Source organism: Rhipicephalus microplus, chromosome 8 (assembly GCF_043290135.1).
Source record: "Rhipicephalus microplus isolate Deutch F79 chromosome 8, USDA_Rmic, whole genome shotgun sequence".
Taxonomy (NCBI): domain Eukaryota; kingdom Metazoa; phylum Arthropoda; class Arachnida; order Ixodida; family Ixodidae; genus Rhipicephalus; species Rhipicephalus microplus.
The window spans coordinates 46,341,665-46,355,746 of record NC_134707.1 but is presented as its reverse complement, the minus strand read 5'-3'; positions in this window follow the sequence as shown (position 1 = coordinate 46,355,746).

The window sequence follows — 14,082 nt, the reverse complement described above, 5'->3', positions numbered from 1 at the left end:
ACAAAGTTAGGGTACGTCTGGTTATCGCCACGTCGAGATTTTTGTCTCCATTGGTCGATGGTTGTAAACGACTGGGCGAGCTTACGGCATTCCTCGGCGCGGCGGGCAGCTTCACAGATAGGCGTAGACTCGGAGGTATCGGGGTAGTAGGATAGAATGGTATCTAGTGTGGTGGAAGAGTCTCGGCCATATAACAGGAAAAATGGCGAAAAGCCCGTAGTCGCCTGTGGAGCAGTGTTATATGCGTACGTCACAAAAGGCAGAATGTTGTCCAATTGAAGTGGTCTGAGGCAACATACTTAGATAGCATCTCCCCTAGGGTACGTTTCATTCTTTCCGTCAATCATTCGTCGGCGGATGGTCGGCGGTGGAAGTCCGGTGAATGATACAGCATTCGGCAAGGAGTGCGTTGACGACTTCAGAGAGGAATACACGTCCTCTGTCGCTGAGAAGTCCATGTGGTGCGCCGTGACGGAGAATGAAATTCCGCAGGAAAAAAGATGATACGTCGCGTGCTGTGGCAGCAGGCAAAGCGGCTGTTTCCACGTATTGCGTGAAGTAGTCGACAGCGACAACGATCCAACGGTTTCCGGAAGCTGTGAATAGTGGAGGCCTATACAAATCGATTCCAACGCGGTCGAAAGGCCTGGCTGGGTAAGGGATTGGCTGGATCGAACCAGAGGCGTGGTGAGGGAGAGCTTTGCGTCATTGGCACTAAGGGCATGACTGAATGTATTTGCACAAAAAGGTGTACATGCCTCGCCAATGAAACCGGGAGGAAAGCCAAGCGTATGTTTTGAGGACGCCCGCATGTGCGCACTGAGGGTCAGTGTGGAAAGCTGAACATATTGCAGCACGAAGATGGTGAGGTATGACGAGTAACCACTTTCGGCCGTCAGACTTGTAATTCCTGGAATAAAGGAGGCCATCGCGGACCTCAAAGTGAGCCGCTTGACGGCGCAACGTTCGAGAAGGTGGAGAAGTCGACGGGTCTGAAAGGAATCGCAGAAGACTGCTGATGCAGTCATCCCTACGTTGATCAGACGCCATGTCGCAGTTTTCTGGGAACGCAACCATTTCGTCCACGGCAGATAAACATGCAGAGCTTTCGGAGGACACAGGTGAACGTGATAGGGCGTCGGAATCAGTGTGACGACGGCCAGACCTGTAGACAACGCACATGAACTCTTGCAACTGCATAGCCCAGCGAGCTAAACGGCCTGAGGGGTCTTTCAATGTGGATAACCAGCAAAGCGCATGGTGATCAGTGACTACGTCGAAGGCGTGACCATATAGCTACGGTATAAATTTACCTAGAGCCCATATAATTGTCAGACACTCCTTCTCTGTCACAGAATAGTTCTTCTCCGCTTTAGTGAGCGTACGGCTTGCGTAACGACTACGTACTCCTCGAATCCCGATTTGCGGTGCGCGAGCATGGCACCGAGTCCAACACCGCTGGCATCGGTCGGAGACGTCGGGTCAAAGTGACGCAAGATTGGCGGCGAGGTTAACAGGCGGCGCAACTTTTCGAAAGCATCTTCACAGGCGGGTGACCAAGCGTAACTTTCCGAGTCACTGCACAGAAGTTCAGTCAAAGGGACGGTGATCATCGCGAAATTCCGAATAAAGCGGCGGAAATAGGAGAAGAGGCTAAGAAAGCTGCGCAGATCCTTCAGAGGCGCAGATTTAGGGAACTCTGCAACTGCCCGAAGCTTGGCGGTGTCAGGAAGAATACCGTCTTTAGAGACAACATGACCGAAAACGGTGAGCTGATTTGCGCCGAAGCGGCATTTGTTCAGGTTGAGCTGAAGGCCAGCGTCAGTTAGGCACTGCAGTACTTCATCCAGCCTGCGGAGATGCGTTGGAAAATCTGGTGAAAGTATAACTACGTCATCCATATAGCACAGGCATGTTTTCCACTTCAGGCCACGCAACAGATTGTCCATCATCCACTCGAATGTTGCGGGCGTGTTGCAAAGACCAAAAGGCATGACACAGAATTCGTAAAGGCCATCAGATGTGACAAAGGCCGTCTTAGGCTGATCTTCAGGTGCCAGAGAGACTTGCCAGTGGCCACTCCGTTGGTCAATAGAAGAGAAGTACTCCGCACCTTGGAGGCAGTCGAGGGCATCGTCGATTCTCGGTAAGGGGTAAACGTCATTTTGAGTTATTTTGTTAAGACACTGTCAGTCAACACAGAAGCGAATTGACACGTCTTTCTTCTTAACAAGAATGACTGGAGATGCCAAGGGGCTATTCGAAGGCTGGATGACGCCATGCTTGAGCATGTCAGCTACTTGGTCATCAATAATCTAGCGCTCGGCTGCGGAAACGCGATAGGGTCTTTGACGCAATGGCGCATTGGTACCCGTATTGATGCGGTGACACACAGCAGACGTGCGGCCGAGGGAAGTATGTTGGCAGTCAAAGGAAGAACGGAACTTCTCCAGCAGTCGTAGAAACTGAGCACGTTGCGAAATGGTTAACGTGTCGGCGATGAAGCTGCTCAGTACGCAAGGCCTAGTAGTCTGTGGCGAAGAGGCACAAGTCACTCCGGCAACTTCGTGTTTGGCGGAAGGGCCAGTCGGCATGTCGACAATCGCCGAAGGGTCGCGACTGTAGACCCACCCGACGCACTTTATCCCGAAGTAGTGTTACAGGACATGACAAGAGGTTCGAGATGAGCAGTCTTCTGACGCCGTCATGAAGTTCTAGAACGGCATAAGGTAGCGGTGAACACTTGCGCCGAACGAAAAGGGTAGATGGCGTGAAAAGAGCACTCGACTCGGCGAGTGAGTTGCAAGACACCATGGTAAGGGCAATATATATATGTATATATATATATATATATATATATATATATATATATTACATCAAACTGAACATGAAAATCAAGGCATGCATATGGTATCACATGACTGCCTCGCGCCCTCACTTAGACGTCATGACATGCGTGTCATATAAGAACATCACTACACGCCACGTTCATCATGCCCTCGTGGTCATTTTGCTATCTTCATATCTACGAAATTTCGTATTACGTGACATCACTGGACGACGAAGGTATATGACTACTGCAAACTTTATAATCATTATATACGTTTTAAGTAAACCATGACTACATGCTAGACTCATAGTGCACTTGCGGCCACTTCGCTAGCTTCAACTATACCAAATTTGGTGTTACGTGACTGGAATAGCATGACGAAGGTGTATGACTTTTGCAAACATGATAATACGACATGCGTGTCATGCAAGAGCATGACTACATACCACGATTATGATAAGCTGACGGCCGTTTCGCTAGCTTCACATATACGAAAGTTGCTATCACGTGATGTGAATAGACGACGAAGATAAAGGACACGTCCAAACATCATGACATGCGTGTCACGTAGAACATGACTACACGCTACGCTCATAGCGCACTCGCTGCCGTTTCGCTAGCTTCTCATATACCGAATTTGGTATCACGGGACGCGAATAGACGAAGAGCACAAATGACAGGCGCAAAGATGATAATCATGACACCGAAGTCATGTACGGCACATTTTACGTCCGCCTCGTAACGTTGTACTGACTTTACTGTGACAATTTAACCTCCCGAATTCGTGCTTCGCATACCATCGATTACCACTGTACACTGAAGCTTTAGCGCAAACACACGAGGATACAGATGAAGGGGACACAGTGACCAGCACAGGTCCCCGTGTCCTCTTCTTCTGTGCCTTCTTGCGTTTGCGCTAAAGTTTCATTATGCAGCAGAACTAACTATCCCCTCTTTTCGTGATACCACTGTACCTGGGATTTACCAATTTCTCTGATGCTTCAGTAAGCGTCGGTGAACTTCGTTGCTTGAAATACTGATAGCAGCCCTTTTAGGCATTCGGGAAGTGTTTCTGAAAACAAAATGTCATCCTGCTCCCGCGAAATATTCACTGGTCTTCCTGTACCCACTGTCCCACTGGTCCCACTGATTCACAAAGAAACTCCAGAAGTGGTTGTCTCGAGGGGCCTCCAAACGGAAACTTAACGAAGCATGGACAATTGAATCCGATGCCAGATGTACATTGTGCGAATATAGAGAAGCCACCACACAACATGTGCTCCGAGATCGTGCTACAGTTCACAAGAGAATTGGTACACGCCCTTATTTTTTCACCAGTTTGTAGCAACCGACACAGAAGCGTAGACTATAGTCTTTCTCTATGTTACAGCGGGATAAGAACGACAGATATCCCTAAGAAACATAAGCGAAGCAACCAGTACCAACTAGTCAAGTTCACCGTGCTTCTAGCGCGTTCCATTTGAAGCACCTTCACTTGCGATTGCGGATTGATTTTTGTTGGTTGAATGACGTCGTCATAAGGCACATTTTTTTTTGTTCTAAAAGACAAGGCGTCTGCACACGGCAGCAAGAAGCCAGGAACTTATAAACGCCTTCTGACTACTGTAGATGTGCACAACGGTGGAAAAGAAAGACACGACAACTTATCTGCGCATGCCCAAGCAAAATGCCAAAGAACCTATCAATCAATCAATCAATCAGCTTTTATTCAATCGACCTAATACAAAAGTGGTTACAAAGTATTTGGATCATTAGAATTTGTGGCTAGTTAAATCTGGCAAGCGTTGTAATCTACGTGAAAGATAGCTGGTCAAGCATTTAATCTTGATGCAAGTTAATCTCGTGGTTGGTAGCACTATTATGATTAGCCATGCTTCAATCATGAGACGTGTCTTTGCACTCGTATTTTTCACTTGTCGTTAAATCACGTTTTGGTATTTTCTTGCATATCCTCAGGGTTTTGTTGAGCTAGTCTTGCCGTTTCCTTTCTTCTAGTGCGGTCTTTTGTCTGTGACGCTTCACTGACCCTCGGAGTCATCGAGAAGACTTCTGGGAATGTCAAGTGGCGCCTCCAGGTGGTAGTCAACAGGTGAGCCAGCAGATTCCTCAGAGTTAAATGCGTGCCACCCTGGCAAGAATTTTCGTGTTCTGCCTCGGTATTTAAAAAAGGCCCCAAGCAAACGGAAGGCATAAATGTAGTGCAGTTTTCTGCGCAATTAAACGAGTGAATCATTCGCTGTTTACCGTTACGCGCACAAATATGTAATTTGCAAATTTATTAGGGAAACAATCTCCACCCAAATAATTCATGCAGGCGATTGACCAGCAAGAGCTGAAACGTGCTGCTCTGGCGTGTATTAATGTGTTTATGTGGGTGGTACGTCACAACTTTTCTGATTTTCAGGGGCGAAGCTCTTTATGGCATGCTTCCGTCGCTCATTCGTATTAACTATGTATGTATGTGCGAAGCCACCAGGAGCACATAACCGCTCTACAGCGGATATGTCCCACAGTGGTCGCGAGATGGGAGATGGCGGTACTTGGAATGTTCACAAGATGGACGTACGCCTGGACGCACAGACAGATCAGCAGACGGACGGACGGATGGACAGAAGCGCGGACGTGCAGACGGATGGATGCACGAATGACGAAAAGAGGGAGGGACGGACTCAAGGATGGACGCATGGACAAATGGACGGACATCATCATCATCATCATCATCATCATCATCATCATCATCAGCCGGACTACGTCCACTGCCGGACAAGGGCCTCTCCTATGTTCCGCCAGTCAACTCGATTCTGTGCTTGCTGCTGCTAATGTATACCCGCAAACTTCTTAACCTCATCTGCCCACCTAACTTTCTGTCTCCCCCTAGCCCTCTTGCCTTCTCTGGGAATTCAGTTCGTTACTCTTAATGACCAGTGGTTATCCTGTCTATGCGCTACATGCCCGGCCCACGTTCATTTCCTTTTGTTGATGGTGGCGGTGGTGGCGGCGGTGGCGGTGGTGGTGGTGGCAGTGGTGGTGGTGGTTTTCCCAATTTCTGTGGCACATGCTCACTATAACTTCGTAATATAATACTATGTGTGGTGTTAGGTCCCAAAACGAAGATATCAATATGATGATAGACGCCGTAGTGGAGGACTCCGAAAAATTTGACTATCTGGTGTTTTTTTACCCTGCACCCACCATGAACCTGGCCGCCGTGGCCAGGACAGAACCCACGACCTACGGGTGAGAAGCCTAGTGACCTAGCCCGGATCATGAACACACAAAATTTGTCAATACATGCGACAAACAACCCCGCCATGGTGGTCTAGTTGCTAAGGTACTCGACTGCTGACCGAGATCGAATCTCGGCTGCGGTGGCTGCATTTTCTATTGAGGCGAAAATGTCTTAGGCCCGTGTGCTCAGATTTGGGTGCATGTTAAAGAACCCCAGGTGGCCAAAATTTTCGGAGCCCTTCACTACGGCGTCTCTTATAACCATATAGTGGGTTTGGAACGTTAAACCGCACATATCAAACGCATAGGGCGAACATGTCTTAGTTCCGCATAGCATATACAGGCAGCCCGCAGGAGCAGGTTGACCACGTGATTAGCTTGGTGTGAAACGTGGCTTATCTCATTTAGCGTCTATTTTTGTTCTAACGTTGTCAGCGCATCGTTCTGGGTTTTTTTTATTTATACATATTTCTAATAGAGCAACGAAGCTTTGACAATCGTATTAAGGAAGACTGGCATAAGTGATGCACATTTTCTGCGATTTGCAAGTGCCGAATATAAGGTGAAGAGATTTGTGGAAAAAATTGCAAAAAATTAAAAAGACAGACACTTGCTAACAGGCTGAGCACACCCCACCCCCCTCACATGTCTAAGTATAAATGACAGAAACGTACTAACACGGTAGAGATCGTTTATATTTGAAATGCGAAGCATTTCTTAGCGAACTTCGACGAGTTTGACAGTATCTATCTATCTATCTATCTATCTATCTATCTATCTATCTATCTATCTATCTATCTATCTATCTATCTAGCCGCCTATGGCTTTTGGCTCTCCTGCCCTTTTAGATAATGTGATCTATACCAAAATTCATGTGGCATAACACGACTGTATGACGAGCATGAGTGACTTGTCAGAACATGAAAATCACGGCATGTATGACATGAATTTCATGATTTACATGTCATGATTTTGCTGCTCCTGTGGTGGTTTCGTTCACTTCCCATATCGCAAAACTGGTATGGTATGACATGACTGCATGGCGAACATAAGTGACAAGCCCACACTTGGAAATCATGACATGCTTGTTATAAAAAGTCTTGACTACACGCCACGCTCATGGTGCACTCGTGGTCGTTTCGCTAACTTCACATATACCAAATTCGGTATTACATGACGTGAGTAGATGACGAAAGTATATGACTGGTGCAAACATGATAATCACGACATGCGTGTCATGTAAAAACCTGACCACATGCCACGCTCATATTGCGCTCGCGGCCAATTCGATAATCACCCCTATACAAAATTAGGTATTACGTGGCGTGAATGGATGACGAAGGTATATAACTGGTGCAAACATAATAACCATGACATGCGTGACATGTAAGAGCGTCACTGCATGCTACGCTCATAGCGTGCTCATGGCCGTTTCGCTAGCTTCATTTATACCAAATGTAGCGTTACGTGACGTGGGTGGACGACGAGCACAAATTCCAAGCGCAAACATGATAATAACCAAATGGAAGTGATGTACGGCATAATTAACCTCTGCTTCGTAACGTTGTGCTGATTTTGATGTGACAATTCAACCTTCCTCATTCGCACTTCGCATATCATGAATCCCCACTGTAGGTGGTATCTACCGATATTTTAAATTTATGAATGTACACAAAGGTCTATAAAAATATATTGACAGAGGCATTCATGAAATCCTTCACAAGTGTATGCCGTGGTTCTGCCGCGCTTCGCTATCTACGTTTTGTGTGAAAGACAGTCAGTCAAACAACAAATTTCATTTTGGTCCTAAGAAACTACAGAGTCGTAGTTGCGGGTCAGCCCACGTTGGGGTCGCAAGACAATGGTCCTCCGCCCGTTCCCGGGCCCTTTGGCAGCCGTCAGTTGTTCACGGAGATCACCGCTTCACAGGGCTTCCTCCCAAGTTCTCTTGTTTATCAAAAGAGGCATATTGTAACGCTGAACGTGACCTCTGGGGTGTATAGCGAAACAAACAGAATAAACAAAATTGGCCCCGTGTTTGCGTGTTTCACTGCAAATAACGTCGGAAGACAATAAACTTGCATTTGTAGTGAATGAACAAAAAGTTTATTTGATGTTCTGCGCGAGAAAAGCGATGAATTGTATTCTGTAGGCACTCTATTAGAGAGTAACGATACGTGCAGCGAAGGTGCGAGGCGCGTTACACACGAGCGCTATCTGGCACTTATCTCCGGAAACAAAAGAAGGCATGCGGTTGCCTGTCTTGGAGGTGATAAGGTGAAGAACGCAAAGCGATGGGTAGGTGCCGCCACCGTGTGGTTTTAGCAAAGCGTTGGAAAGTGTTGCCTTTTTGAGCATCGCATTGCATTATCAGTGCAGCGTGATAGACGCTACGCTCCTTTGAATTACCTAGGTATACCTTCTATAATATAAATCAACACACAGAATTTAAAGCCACACACAGAAAATATTGACGCGTTGTAACGATGTCTCAGATATGCGCACTGATTGCTTTTAAAGACGAAAGTCTTTCTTGGGGACCTTCGACAGAAAAATTTTGGTCTGTCTGTCTGTCTGTCTGTACAATTATCTGTTTGTCCGTCCTTAACGATACCTCAAACGGCACCAAACGGCTGACCCCATCTGCAACGCCTACTAATATTGCTTAAGATTCAGCGTTCATGGTCGTGCGAATGTCAATTAAAAGCAATTATTGCACATATCTGAGGCTCCACAACAACAAGTCGATGTTTTGTATGTGTGCCTTTATACTAGAAGAGGCTCAAGTAACTCTAAGGGCTGTAGCATTTGTCGCGCTATGCTGACAGTGTAACGCGATGCTCGAAAAGGTACGTGTTTCCAACGCTTCGCTTAGACGACACGGTGGTGGCACCTGCCCGTCGCTTTGCATTCTATACCTTATTACCTCCGAGACTATCGTCTTTAAAAAAGCTTTTGCGAGTTATCCGGACCCCTTCACTATGTGGCGTCTTTAAATCCAGAGTCACCTTCGAACATTAGCCCCGCCGTGGTGGTATAGAAGTTAAGGTACTTAGCTGCTGAACCGCAGGTGGCGGATTCGAATCCCGGCTGTGGTGGCTGCAGTTTCGGTGGAGGTTAAAATGCTGCATGCCCGTGGGCTCAGATTTGAATGCACGTTAAGAAACCCCAGGAGGTCGCCCCGCCGCGGTGGTCTAGTGGCTTAGGTACTCGGCTGCTGACCCGCAGGTCACGGGTTCGATTCCCGGCTGCGGCGGCTGCATTTCCGATGGAGGCGGAAATGTTGTAGGCCCGTGTGCTCAGATTTGGGCGCACGTTAAAGAACCCCAGGTGATCAAAATTTCCGGAGCCCTCCACTACGGCGTCTCTCATAATCATATGGTGGTTTTGGGACGTTAAACACCACAAATCAATCAATCAAACCCCAGGAGGTTGGAATTCCCGGTGTACGGCGTCTCTCATAATCATGTTGTAGCGAAGCTTAGGGGTTGTTTAAGCTAGACACTTCTGAAGACCATCGAAACGAAGAAGTGTGGAAGCAATTCCGCACAGGCGAGCGATGACAAGTCGACACGATGATTTCGGGGAGCGCTCGTTGGTGGTTTATTTATCTGATACAACCTAAATTTACACAGTGCACTAAGTCGCAAAGACAAAACATGGAAAATGATGCCGTACCCCTCTGCTTGCATGGCTGGTATCCGGTGGTGAGATGCGCTGTTGACCCCGAGTCCGCTCTCCCCAAAAAGTGCCTCAGTCGCTGCTTAAATAGGGTTTTCCAGCATCCACGGATGCGCGGACCGCGCGAGAGACCACTGTTTTGTAGCAATTGGGAAATAGCTTATACGGACCAATCAGGGAAGCAGAGGATAACCAATCCCAACATGAGTTTTCATTGTCACGTTGATCCTGCCTCGCAACAAAACTGTAGCAGCTTCTTGAAACGGGGACATTCCTTAAAACAGCCTTGACACGCAAACAAATGCTCCGATTTCGGTCCCCAATTGCCCCGGAGGACCCAAGTGGCGGTTGGCTCATTTGGGGTGGTGGTGGTAGTGGTTAGAAGAGGAGAAAGGCACCTAACTTCTTCAGCCTGGTCGGGAGCACGGCGCAGTACCTAGTTTGGGGCGCGGGGCGCACAGTGACCGACTAGATGCAGCTTTTTTTCCTCAGACTCTCATTCTTTCTCGAGGTTCCCTCCTGGAGAAAAGTCATAAATAACGCCTCTAACAATAGCATCTGGCAAAAAATGAACTCCAGCTGTAGCTGCGAAAGAAAAAAAAGCTTTCCGCGAGACATCGCCTTCGCGACAATATGGTGGCTATGGGACGTTAAACCCATATATCAATCAAACCACTTTCTAAGGTTAAACCGCATCAGCAAACAAACAAAAGTGTTTGGTAAGATATTCACGCCACAAGGGCCGTCGTATAGAAACTTTCGGACACATCTATGAAACAATAAAAATGTCTTGATTATTAGAGTAAGGGGTTAATAATAATATTAATAAATATAAAAAAATGGCAGCATACCCACGGAGTGAATGATGGAGAGTGGGGCGAACCATTCGTCCGTCCATTCGTTCTTGCTTCCATCCGTCCATGCGTCCGTCTGTGTGAGCGTCCATGCGTCCATCCGCCCGTCCATGCGTGCGTCTGTTTCAACTAGATGTAACCTTCAGCTTATCATCATATCAAGCATTGCTGCTCATAACGGGCAGCTTAATAGCAGAGCTCTGTGCATGGCATCTTTATCTATAATTTTACCCGCCACCTTTAAAGTACCCCAGGCGGTCGAAATTTCCGGAGCTCTCCACTACAGCGTCTCTGATAATTATATGGTGGTTTTGAGACGTCAAAGCACACATATCAATCAATTTTACCCGCCACAATGATCCACTGGTTATGGTACTCTACTGCTAACCCGCAGGTCACGTGATGAATTCAAGACCGCCGCTGCGGGGATTCGATTCCTTGACCTGTGGGTCAGCAGTCGAGTATCACAACCAGTGGACCACCGTGGCGGGTGAAATCAGTGCGGCAGCCGCATTTTCGATGGAGGCGGAAACGTCTTGAGGCCCGTGTTGATGGATTTCCGAGCACGTTGAAGAATCTCAGGTGGTAGAAACTTCCAGAGCCCTCGACTACATCGTTTCATTATCGTATCGTGTTTCTGGCACGTAAAACCCCTAAAAATATTACCTATCACTGATCCACACACTGGAATGGTTGACACTGAACCTAGAAGGCCGACACGCAAGGGCACGTGGCGGGAAAGCGAGGCCAAGACAGCGCGACGCCAGATCAGTCAACGCGGCAGACGGCAGCGCAGTTCACCATGACGCCACCGACATCGTGCGAGCCTCGCGGCTCAGCAGCGTTCTCAAAAAGTGAGTCACCACTCCGCACGCGCGCGATAAGGTCATATCACTTTTCACCGAATTATCACCGTCATCATTCAGCTTGGGACACGCCCGCTGCACCAGTATTCATATAACGCCCGTTATAACGCAATGAAATAGTGTAATCAGTAATCACCCAGTGCAATGGAAACGTAAGACGAGACATTTCGTCAATTGCGGAATGTCGTTGAGACGGCAGGCCAGGGTCACTTGACAAAGCTGCTGCTTTGATATTTCTCCCTGCGAGATTTTTTTTCTTTTTCTTTTCATTACTTTGGACCATCATGCGCCTATTATCACATATCTGGCTTGGCAAGATGAAAAAAGGAGTAAAGGCTTGATAGGAATACGAAGGACAGTCCCAGCGTATGCTCTAGAAAGTGCTCAATAACTCCTTGCATTAAGGAACATTGCTGCCAGTGCGAAGTGTAGAAAACAGCGCTTTCAAGTGGAGACATTTATCGAAATATTGTCGGAAAAGTACGTTGCAAAGAGAACACAGGCACACACTTGTCTTAGGAGGCAAAGCAAAAAAAAATCATGGCATATCCACAATGTCAATGGCGGTGAGTGGGAAAAGCAATGGGATCGTTCAGTGTTACCGTAAATCACCCATGACACTGACCACTCACCCATCTAAATAAGTGCCAAATGGATTACAGTTATATCGAATGTTTTATGGTCATAACAACTGTATGTTGTGTTGAGTTGTGAATTTCATTTTGCCTTCATTTTTACCCATTAGATCTAGCCTGAAGTTGGCAAAGATGAAATCTGTGCTTGTTCCTCTAGTGGTTGTAGGTTTTTCTCAGACACATGAGATGCACCATAGAGCATGTCAAGACGTCATCTACTCCACAAACCAGTCGTCCGTGATCATCATCGTCATGACCTTCATGGTCACCATTGTCATCGCATGTCGTGGGTACCTTGCATGTTCTGTGCCAAGACGGCAGAAAGAGAATGTGTGGTCCGGAACGCGCTTGTTTTTCATGCGTCATCAGCATCACGGTGTGAGGCGGCTGTGGCGCACAATGCCAGCGCCAACGGCAAGCCTCTACCATGAAGAGATAAGTTTAGAAATAAGAAATAAGTTTAGGCGAGCCATTCGAAGCACAACAAACAGCAAAGCTGGTCTATATTAGGGGCTGGGCAAATTCGCATAGTCTGTTTTCCGATCGCATTTGCCTCGCATTGGCGTCGCGTGTAGTCCCGGTCCGCCCCCTATCGCCACCTCGTGGTTTTCATGGGCAACGAGGCGGGATCCGATCTCGACTTGCGGTAAGCGTTTCTTTCGGTCGTGCGCAATATCTTTGGCTGGGCTGTGGCCACATACTGCATTCTCAGCCGAGCCCACTTGCACTCATAAGCCATAACGTACAGCTGTCTCTAAGCGAAAGTGCTGTACTCTACCAGCTTGACTGAATGGTCATTTGGATGAATGATGTCCTCTTCTCTGCTCTTTTCCCTTCTACTCTCTTTCATGTCACTCCGGTTTACCCTCCTTTCTTTTTTGCCACCTTGTTTCTATTGCCACGTTTTTTCCCTCAAGTTGTCCCGCCGTAATGGTCTAGGGGCTAACCCCCGTATTCTAAAACGTCCCTTCACTCAACGCTTCACCTTCACTTGAGAAAGCTGATGGGAGTGCCGTCTGTAGGCACGGCAAGTCACTGCATAATAGCGATAATCTGCTGTGATTCTTCATTAGCGCAGCGTCACTTTCATCCGAGCGGTGGCGCAGTGCTTAACTCTGTCAAGTGAAGGGGGAAGGTCGAGTCGAGGAGCGTTTGTGAATACGGGGGTAACGTACTCAGCTGCTGATTCGCAGGTCACGGGATCTAATCCCGGCAGCGGGAATAAATTGCGCGACCTGCTAGTCAGCAGAATGTTGAAGGCCCGTGAGCTCAGATTCGGGTGCACGTTAAAGAACCCCAGGTAGTCGAAATTTCAGGAGCCCTGCAGTACGGCGTCTGTCATAATCATATGGCGGTTTTCGGACGATGAACACTACTTATCAATCCTTTCTGCAAGTTTTGTTTTCGCAATCTTCACACGATGTTCCGCGCAAACTGCGCCCTACGGTGTTAGAGGTGCTTCGAGGCTGTGGTAGATTGTTTTGTTAGGATTACGTCCACTTCGGGAACCTGTCAGATTACTCTGGAACCAACGTCGCCACTAGCGATAACGCTAAAATGTTCGATGGCAAGTGTATATATGCCGACACGCTTCGCCGCTTGCCAGTTGATCAACGGCCGACGTTCTGCTCGTCGTTATCAGTCACATTGTCTTGCTGTAATCTGACATTGCTTTTACGGAGCCACACGTTCGGTCCAAATAAACAGTTGGTTATTCGTCCTGCAGCCTGCTTCTTTCGTCCACGTCATGACCCCGTGGCGCTATACTACATGGTACAAGGCTATGTTATTCCCCAACTTCTCTCCTCACTCTCCATTCTCTTCACGGCACACTTACTATGCATACAATACAAGGATATGCTATGCAAGTTTTGCCTGCGTGACGCTATGCGTACATGGGATATGCATGGTTCTGCTTTTGTTACACCATACACGGCTACGCTGTTTTAGCCTTGTAAAAGGGTTGC